This window comes from Dermacentor andersoni, chromosome 8 (assembly GCF_023375885.2).
Source record: "Dermacentor andersoni chromosome 8, qqDerAnde1_hic_scaffold, whole genome shotgun sequence".
Classification (NCBI taxonomy): Eukaryota; Metazoa; Arthropoda; class Arachnida; order Ixodida; family Ixodidae; genus Dermacentor; species Dermacentor andersoni.
Window position 1 is genome coordinate 18,506,334 of NC_092821.1, and position 10,742 is coordinate 18,517,075.

The window sequence follows — 10,742 nt, forward strand, 5'->3', positions numbered from 1 at the left end:
AGACTTGTTACGATTTGCTGGCACAAAAAATTTGTCTCGCATGAGACTTGGCTTGACTTGTATATGATCAAAGCAGTTGGACAGGAAACAACAGGATGTAGCAGTTATTGTGGAAGTAATGCAGTAGTTCAGAAATTATGACCCACACGAACATCACCTCAATAAAAGAAAAAATTGCTATGCTTAGGGCCACACTCATCATATGCTTACTAGCAAAGCCCCCATCCAATTGCTATCACACTCACCTCTTAATGTTTCCAAGATAGGAATTGAAACACAGTCACAATTTCAGATAGAAGAATCCTGATACAAGATGCTCCACGACATTTTTCGTGTCGCCATTGCAGTGTTTTGACATTACGAGTAGCAAGATTTTCACTGCGAAAAAGAAGATGAGTAGCATAAATATAGGTTGTCAGCCCCTTTAATAAGATGTTTGCTATCACCTTTGGCCGACCCACTCTAGTCATGACAGCAGAATCTTTATGCATTCAATGTTCACAGGTAGGCAATCGTTTCCCTGACGTACCAGAATGCCATGCAGCTTACTACAGACACACTTAAAATCCTAGTTGGAGTTCCATTGCCTCCATGAGATATACTGAAATGGCTAGTTTTTGTACTTTCCTGTAATACAGTAGAACCCCACTGTTGCGTTCTGCAAGAGACCACAAAATAAAGTAATGTAACAACTGGGCAAATGTAACAGTCAGGAAGGCCAAAAATTACCACAGCATCATCAAGAACAGCTCAATGGCTGCCAGTGCAGTTATAAGACATCTCAGTGCTTGTACCTTGACCGGGGATGGATTGTGCACTGTATAACCAAGGGACACAAATGACGTTTCATGAAAGTGGCCACATTCAATTTTAACATGCTTTGCTGCAATGCTTCATACGTGCTTCACTGCGTAACACAGCTTTATTCTGGCAAAGCTGAATAAATAGAAGTTGCAATTCTGCAGAGGAACGTAAGCCTGCTTACATGTCTGAATGCGAAAGCCTTATACTCCCTTTGGCGAAATGTTTCTCCGTGCATTCCTTGCCTAAGCTCTCGCCTGCGTTTTAACTGCACCTTGTGGGAGTATGCTCAGTTTGAAGCTAGGGTTCAAGGCTAGCTCTGAATTCAGCCAAGAGCAGTCGTTCCGTGGTACTCCCCAATCTATAGTGCATTTAATCACAGCTACGTTGTGTAATGAAAAATAAGGTAATGAGCAGTGTCAATTTAACGTTTATGGCAACAAGTAACAAGGAACATTTGCAGAGGGAAGTCCACTCTGTGAAAAGTTGACACTAACTTTAGCATACACCAAAGAGGATGAAGGCGGAAGCCTGCCGGCTCATGAGACATTGCATTACTTGACATCTTTATTCTAATGCATTGTTACTTCCTATTTTCTCCCAGCAAAGATTGCAGGTTCGAATGCCTTATCTCTCTTAATTATGCGTGGATTAATTAACTTCACCTTATTTAAAACCAAAGGTAGTGGGTTTGACTCTCGTCCTTCATGATGTCAACTAGAATCCAACTTGAAATATCACCGGTTCACCCATATATCCATGTTGGGTCATGGGTTCGAGTGCCTTAATCAACTTCGCCTTAACACCAAAGGTCATGGGTTTGACTCTCGACCTTCACAATGTCAGTTGGAATCCAACTTGAGATATCGCTGGTTCACCCATATCTCCAAATGGGTTCGACTCTCACCAAAGTTCGCAGGTTCAACTTCCACCAAAGGTTGTGGGTTTCAGTGCCTTAACTCTATTTTACTGAACTCTGCTTTAATTTACTTCACCTTAATTGACAACAAAAGTAGTGGGTTCGACTCAACCTTCGCGATGTTGATTGGAATACAACTTGGAGGTATCGCCAGTTTGCCAATATCTCCAAGTGGGTTTAACTCTTGCCAAATGTCGAGGGTTTGACTCTCACCAAATGTTCGGGGTAAGGTGCCTTAATTAACCTCACAGGTAGTGGGTTGAAATCCGACGATAGGTCGGGGGTGCAACTGCTTTGAGTGCCTTACATAACACCAAAGGTCGTTGGTGTCATTGATGTCAGTTCGATTGTTCCGCATTCAGTAGCCTTGACAGACCGGTGACAGACCCTACACATTACATTGTTTGCCAGAGTTCATTTTACTGCAATAGCTTTCTTAAAAACTTCACCCAGCTAGTGGCAGGCCTGTATCTGTGTACTATATATGTATATATGTATGTATATGTATGTCTGCACCTAACCTTTATCCTGCTAACTTGGGTCACTAGGTAGTCTATGGTCAAATGGGTAGAGCATCTGGCTGCTGTGCTGAGGGAATTGGGCTCAAAACCAACTGTCGAACCAACTTGGGTCACTGAGTATGTAACACTGCGTCTCTGCCACCCTTCGACAAACTTCTTTGACACCAAGTTGGGTCACTGGATAGTTGCTGCTCTTCAGTGACCATGCGCGGCCTCTCCCAGTGATCTCCATTTAAACCCTGTCTTGCGTTAGCCGTTTCTAACTTGTGTCTGCAAATTTCTTAATTTCATCAGCCCACCTAGCTTTCTGCCATCCTCGAATGCTTTTCTTTCCTTAGGAGCCATTCTGTAACTCCGATAGACTATCTGCCCATGCATTACATGGCCTGCTCCATTTTTTCCTTTGATTGCCAACTAGAATGTCGGATACTGTTGTTTGCTTTCAGATCCACACCGTCCTCCTCAAGTTGCACCTAACCTTTTTCGTTCCATCGCTCATTTTGCAGTCGATCACTTGTTCTCAAGCTTCTTTGTTAATCTCCAAGTTTCTGCTTCATATGTTAGTGCAGTTAGAATGCAATCACTGTACTTTTCAACAACAGCGGTAAGCTCCCGGTCATGGTTTGATAATGGCTGCAATATCGGCACTTTTATGACTTGTCGTTTCTTTATTAGTTTATTTGTTACTTGGGAGAGCTTACCTACTTGTTGCCTTTGTGCCTTACTTCCAACTTCAATTGCTGCTTCTGAAATCAGCCTAGTTATGGTTTCTTTCATTGTGTTAGCTTCACTTTCCTGTTTTAAAAGTGCACATTTGTTAGAGCACCAGCTTGAGTTCATCTACTTTCATACTGACTTTGTCTAGGCTGGCCTGTGTCCTTTTAATTTGGTCTTTCTCTTTTCAAATTGAGAACAATCCTAGACCTTACTAACCTGTGACCACTGAATCACTTAAACCTACCTAACACTTCTGCACCCTGAACAATGCTAGGGTACACCCAGAGTATGAAATGTATTTCCTTTCTTCTTTCCCGATCAGGGCCTTTCCAGGTCCACTTCCTCTTACTGCGCTTCCGGAAGAAGGTGTTTATAATTTGGAGGTGATTACTTTTCATAAGCTATACCAACATCTCTCGTCTGCTGTTTGTAGAGTTGGTGCCGTAGTTGCCCCAGTCGCCTGTTCACTTACCCAATTTTCCCCCTCTTTCACATTAATGTCACTCATGACTATAGTACACTGAGTTTGCATTGATAATTCGAACAACCTCATAAGGCTGTTTTACTTCATGATAATGACTAGAGGTTGGAGAGCATGCATGTACTATGTGAAATCTATACCTCCTATTAAGGTTTATTATGATGACTGGTACCCTTTTATTAATACTGTAATACTGTCACGTTGAGTGACGATGAACTACCACGGTGGCACGACGCATTGGGCGCAAACCTGTGCCCTGCAAAACAAATAAGACTCAAAACAATGATAATGGCCGCGAGCACACTGATAGATCGTCAAAGGTTCCAACGTAGTCGCTAGTGGCTTCATGCCTTTCGTACCGCGCATACAATCTCATTACACAAGGTTTGGCGACAACAAACAATGGATAGAACCAGCAGTAATCTCTGTGGAAAATTTTGTGCTTGAAATGCATGTGGGCACTTAAGAAGACGCTTGAAAAAAATCAACATTTTCATACCGAAACTGAAATAATGCTGCAGTAACCATACACCAGAAATGGCATACTATGAAGACTGCCGAGAACCAGCACCCGGGTGGTCTGCTTTTGTTGCTTTTATGCCATTCCCGTGTATCAGCAAACAGGTCCTGTATGTCTGCTAGCCGCACAGTATACATTGCTAGCTGCTACATGCCCTGTGCGAACACCATTGTACACCTGCGATGTTCCTTTAATGCGAAGCAGAGCCATATTTTTTATCTTGTTGTCTACGTTCAACAAGCAGAGCTTCGATACCTTCTGTCTCCACTCAAGGAAGAGTGCATTGAGGTGGCTAAGCAAAAGGAGCAAATATAGTGCAGCTAAATGCAGAGGCGACCCACAGGTGGTGCAGTTAACCTACATTACAAAAAATTGTAAACTCTACAGTCTAGTGAGACTGGCATGGGAATAAAATTTGTGCTATCGTACACCGGAGTCACTAAAACGGTGCATCATGCAGTCGAGTGGCTGACCAGCAGCATGCTGACCTACATACAGTTTGAGTTCACTGATGCAAGCATGTTGAGTTTTTACCTTCAACAAACAACAAAGCACTCGCTGGCTGCGCACTTCTGTGCTTGCGCTACGGCAACCGATTGTCGTGCAGCTACGGGTCACTATTTTGAAGAGCAGGGTAAAACTTGTGATCTTAGCATCTCCGGCATGACACATCCAACTTCACCAGCTGCTGCTGGGACGCTGAAAATACCGGACTCATTGACTGATCAGACAACTACCACCATTTGTAGTAAAAGACGATAAGTAGCTAATGCTCGGCAGCAGTGGGGTAGTAGGCTCTACTTTCTAGACAGGCCGTGGCTTGGTACAAAGAGCGTGTAAACTCACAGACAGACAGGCCCGACTCCAGCCGCGATAAGTTTGCCTGCTTCGCTCTGGTGACATATCATTCCTGCATGGCCTGCCACCGCATTTGCACTATGGCTGCCGTGTTACGTTCCTCTCCATGACAAATGCAGCAGCTTCCTGCTGACAGCGTTTCTGGCACTGTGTCAAAAAGGCTTTTGTTTGTCTACTTTTACACATCCAATGTAGAGACACACGAAATGTCTCAAAGATTATGCCCTACCAAAAACGATCACTCAAGGTTATCACCCCTGAATAGAACTTATGATGATCTATGGAGTTTTGTGGCGCAAAGGCCAATGATGGCAGAAGAGTGCCAAGAAATAGTGTGATGAAGTCGGTGGTGCGGTCGACCAAAATGGTATTGGTGACATGGCTTTATAGCGGCCTAAAGATATTTGTTATTAATAGTGTAAAATATGCTATATCTGCTGTAGATCTATGATGATTATTACGAGAAGTGCTACAAGGATATTGCCTACTATCGTTGCACAGCGCTGCTGTTTGTAGCGACAATGCTCGCCTCATAGGAGACCTCTTTGCAGAACAAGGCAGCCCTATCTGCACTCAGATACTCCTCCATTGAAGCCCTACCTGTTTCATCATCAGAAGCAATATAGAGGCTAGAAACAGTGACATCAGCGGCTTCCACCATGCTGACAGCACTAACATGGGGGTTTCACTTTGACACACATAGCCCGCCTCTTTAGAACAGTAGCTTATGATGAAAAAGGGTCCCTATCCCTTTTTTCATCTATAGGCATTGTGGGGTCTTCAGGCCTCACAGGAGTATCGACCACCACGGGTTGAAGCTTAGCGAGCCACAGGGCCGCATCAGCTGTCAGTCTCTAGCGCCACTGCCGGCAAACTCGGGCCACAAGGGGCTACCGAGCGATGCACGCAAGAACACAGTATTGCCCCCGAGTTAACCGATACCATTTATTGTATCCGGCGGCACCTGAAACCGCACAAACGCCTGGTCCTGGAGCGGCGGAGAACAGAAGGGGTCCCGCACCACGGGCAAAAAAATACAGTCAAGGGCATCTATAGCTCGTCGCTGCAAGAGCACAGGCTCAAGATGGCACATGCCACTAGGAAAAGCCCAGCAGGTATGCTACTTGCTCTCGCGATAACCAATGGGCCAACTTTCGAGAGCTCGGCAATCTCCTTCGCCTTGGGTCTCTCCAATAAGAGAAGCTCGGCGTGGTACGAACTCGCGCGAGCACTAGGCACCTGTTCTTCGGGTTAGCATCCCGACAGAATAAAAACAAGGTACGCGCTCCCCACACCGTCAAAGGCGCCGTGCGTGAGCTCTGTCCTAGTCACAAAGGTGTTGGCGAACGACAGAGAGCATGTACGTACCCGGCGCAGTTCCAAGGGAGAAAAGACATACTACCGCCACGAGAGTAGCCGCCAGGGGCCCCGCATGAAGTCTTAGCCCAGCCCTCATCGTGGACCATCGCGAGTGGAGTGCCCCCGCTGACAACTGGTTCGGAGCAAGGAGGGAGTAGGCATAGGGATGGCAGAACAAGTGAAGGCACACGCACAATGGTGCATTGGGTTCCCCAAATCCCCACAGCATGGCCACTGGGTCCAGCCTTCATGATCATGGCACTCTCAGTTTTCAGAATCACCAATATCACGAAATGCATGAGCTCATACCTCTTTTAACCTTTCGAAATTTGCAGCTTCGTCTCAAGCAACACAGTATTGTGCTCTGTGGCACTATCACTGACGAATTGGGCTGTCCGCTGGTTTGAGCCTGCTTAAATGGCGAATTTCTGTTTCTGTGCTCACCAAGAGAGAGATTGTAGAAAGGGGGGCACCACTGTGCCACTTCACATTTCATTTCTACAGAGTGTCTACGAAATTGACATTACCAAGTTCCCTGAGTTATCCAGGTTTTCCCCGAATGCTTTTGCAAAATGCCCTCAGTCACACAGAACTTTGTTTTATGTCGAGACAGGCTGACACCACTTCACATAATGCTGTCACTCTCTAGGAAGCATGTTAAAAAATTAAAAAGAAAGCAACATGATCCAGTTTCAATAGTAAGGAGTACTGTATTTTATTCAAAAAGAAAACAAAAGAGAGGTTATTAAAATGCACCACGAATAAAAGAGCTTCTAAAAAAACAGACCTATTGCAAATCAAGTCGAACATATTCTAATACAAATAAAACGAAGCGGTATACAGAAGGAAATATTTTCAAATATGAGCTATTTCTAACAACTGATAGCAAGCTCATTGGTATGAGACCCGAACTTTGTCACAAGTGAGATTCTCTCTCAGCAGCTGGAAAGTCAACCTCAACTGTCCCGGCATACTATCAGCCTGCACACAACGCCTCAGTGTTGCGTTTCACCGCTTTAAAGAATTTATTTTGGTTTGGCTGAGGGACGCCTGCGTCTCAGCATCGGCCAACACTGTTTCTTTAAGCTCAAGCTCCTTCAAAGAAGTGGCGGCATGCTTCTTTTCCATTCATTCCTCAATGCATCGGTCCTTTCTGTTCTCGTTCTCCTTCTGCCACGCGTTCACCCCATAGACCATTAGAAGCACCTTCTTGGTCAGTTGTACAGTCAACATTTGATTTTTCGGAGTTATGGTGTTTTTTCTTTCATTCTCTCTCGCTCTCCGGACGCGTATGAAGTGCCATCATCAGCAACGCGATGCAATGCAGCTGGCGCCACTTGTGGCATTCTGCATAAGTTATGCTGCTCACCTTGGCTTTTGGAATTCGAGCACATGAGATGCACTGCACAGAAATGGCAGCAGATACTAGCTTGCATAGGTAACCTTTCTCCCTTGCCTCTGCATTGTACGCTTTAAGGGAACTTAGCAATGCAAATGTCAAGCTCAGTCTACTTTGAAAACACCAACCAGAAGACACAACTTTGATTGTTGTATCTAACATGCGCTCATAGCATGTCATTATATACAGTTTTCTAAAGCAAAGCTTTCTTTGTCACTCCCTTCCACTTTTCTTCTGTTGCTGCTGCTTTTTTGGAAGCCACGTGAGGCAGTGGGTGAGAGTGTGCATGTACATGGCAGGAGCATGGTAGAGAGGAAAGGCATCGCGAGAGACTCGCGAGACCGGCTTGCTCACCATGTGACACATGGAATAGCACAACTCGACAGCTCACACATAACTGCTAACAATCTCTAAGTGAAGGAAACATACTGTCACTATCCGAGTGCAATAAATGTAAAGTGCTGATGCTTCAGCTGGAGTGGTCAGCACAATTAAACAGAGAGCAAGGGAAAGAAATGCAGCCATGCAAGTGACGACTGTTGAGCACAATAGTACAACCATCCCGTGACACCCGCATAACCTACAGTCATCTGATAAAGGTGAAGAAAAAAAAATATGCAAAATCCAGAACTGTAATCGATGTAAGCGAAGCTTTCTATGCTGTTTGATTTGATTGATGATAATTAGCAGTCATGTTTATGTGCAATGTTTGATTTCTTCAACATTTAGTCCAACACGAGAGTGGCAAGTTGATGTTAAATGTTAACTTGCATGCACCACTGCTGTTTGTCTGCGTAGTACATAGAGCACACACGGAGAGGTGTTAGCTTGAGGCATGATTGTGGGCCATACTTCATAACCTTTGAGAGGGTTGAGCGTATTCATTGCCTCACATGGCGCAGTGAATCGTGGCACAAGTATTAAACTTTAATTGAATTATGGAGCTGTAGTGCCAAAACCACAATCGGATTATGAGGCAGGCCGTAGTGGCAGCCTCTGATTTTGACACAGTGGTGTTCTTTAACACATCTCTAAGTGCACGAGAATGTTTACAGCAATTCCATAGCCGCAAAGCTTCCGTGGCAGGCACAGACGTTTTGGTTTGACGTGTGGCCGCTTCCATATCTGTCACCTAGACTCTACTGTGCGCTAATGCGGCTTTGCTTCTGCACACCCTGGGTAAGTTGTCCGTCTGACCTTTGCATGGTGTTCTTTTTCAGAAATAGCAGAAACGTGCCATACCGCACCTCGAACTTAAGTTTTATCCTGTTCGCCTGCAATCACTGTCGTGTTTATAGTAGCAGCATTTCCTTGCCTTCTCAAGTCACCTTTTCCGTATGCCCCCTTCCTTCCCCCCTCCCCCGTTGAATGGGAACTGCGAGCGACGAGTGGCAAGGCTGTTATTCCCTCAATTCGAGACTGCATTGGTTCTACCCATTACCTGCCTTCTCTCCCCCCTCCTTTTTACCATTCTCTTTAGCTTCCCTCTGGACTTGCACGTTCGTAGAACGGTAAGCGCTGCAACTTCTGCAATCCTTTTGCGGGATGTCACGGACATTGCAGATGCCAAGAGGCTGATGTGGCGTCGCCCAGAGAGCTCCAGAGGCCATTGTGCACATTCGAAGCGGTGCAAAGGTCTGAATGAGTTTTTCGCGTCGTCTTTCCTTTCTGCCGGGCTCCTGTCATATATGCAGATGCTCTGAAACACCCCCCGACACGGAGTTCCAGACAGCAGCAGCAGCGGGAAAGTCGAAGGAAGAGGCAGACCTTTCTTTAAAAGACCCATGAGACAGTTAGGATGGATAGTTGGCGTGTTTCTTCTTTGTCCTCCGTCTTTTCAGCGCCTTCACTTCAGAAACCATGAGACAGCATTCGCAGCACTGACAGTTCAGTGCATATGCAAGTGCCCGCGCATGGGAGGTGGCACTCTTGTCACATCGCGACTAAACACACGCCTGTTGCACACTAGCAACAGTGGCACTCTATGGTTTCAACTATATGCAGCGCATAGGAACTGCAGAAGTGCTCATCCAAGGCACGAATAGATTATCCTGCGATCTCTGCACGACTGCAACAACCGTTTCGCGCTAGCTGAAATTTCGAGACCACGTTATACCGCACGAAATCGCAAACGCATTTGTTCCCACAATTAACTGCAAAAAAAAAGTCAGGTAGTCATGCAGAACCCAGATAAGTACTCTCACCTTTGTTCCAGATGCGTTACGGCTACGGCGGAAGAACTGAGGTGCTCCGACAGTGCGCCTACTGTCGCGCCCGCGCTGAGGCGAGAGAGCGGTCATAGAAAACACAACCAACTGCGATCACAGAACACCTTTACAAACTTCTGCGATGTTCTCCAAGACATGGTTTCTCACTAGATACTCCAAGAGAGCGGCCACTTCATATGGGTGGATGGATGAATGAGGTTCAACCCTTTGAATCTGGATGGGTGGATAAGTGGACCGATGTTATGAGCGTCCCTTTTGGAACGGGGCGGTGGGTTGCGCCACCAAGCCCTTGCAATTATACTGTTTATAATTTCCTGCCTAGGTTAAACAATCAAAAAAAAGAAAAAGAGAACACTATGAACTACCGCGCCCAACATTTATGATCCCCTATCGCGAACTGTGCTTTTGTACGTCTCCGTATTTTGTTGTTTCCCTACTTTTCTTCCACCAATTCTCCAATCGCCTCTTACTGCCTCTTACTAATGCCTACTGCGGACATGTTTACTTTACCACTGCTCCCGCTGAACCAAGTGCTTCAAGGAGGCCAGTGGTGCCTAAATCGACCACTGAATAGACGTCTTCACATTGAAATAAAACATGCTCCAGTTTCCCTAGCTTTACCGCAGCAAGTACATGCTTCTTCCTTTTTGTATCTCGTGCGTGTAAGATATACCGATCTCGCTTCGCAAAGTAATGAGCAGTGGCGTAGCTGTAAGTCGTCTGGCACCAAGGGCCCATATATATATTACCTTCGTTTATCCATATACCAAGGTATTTATATTCTCTTACCCGAGATGTATTTCCTGGCCCTGTATTGCCACTGTCTGTTCACTGTTTTCATTGAATACCATAACACCTGAATTTCTAACACCAAATTTCAAACCTAGATTCTCGCCTTATTCCTGTCTACAGATATTAGCCAGACGTTGCAAATCCATT

At 45.4% G+C, this 10,742-nt stretch overlaps 1 protein-coding gene across 1 annotated transcript in view; it reads right to left on the bottom strand.

The window, feature by feature from the left end:
* The window catches only part of LOC126526634 (uncharacterized), a 627,639-nt gene extending 617,432 nt beyond the window's left edge, over positions 1-10,207 (bottom strand). The window contains exon 1 of the mRNA XM_072289589.1: positions 9,780-10,207. The gene's annotated coding sequence lies outside the window, so the exon portion shown is untranslated. The remainder of the gene's footprint in view (positions 1-9,779) is intronic.
* Between the last annotated feature and the right edge of the window lie 535 nt (positions 10,208-10,742).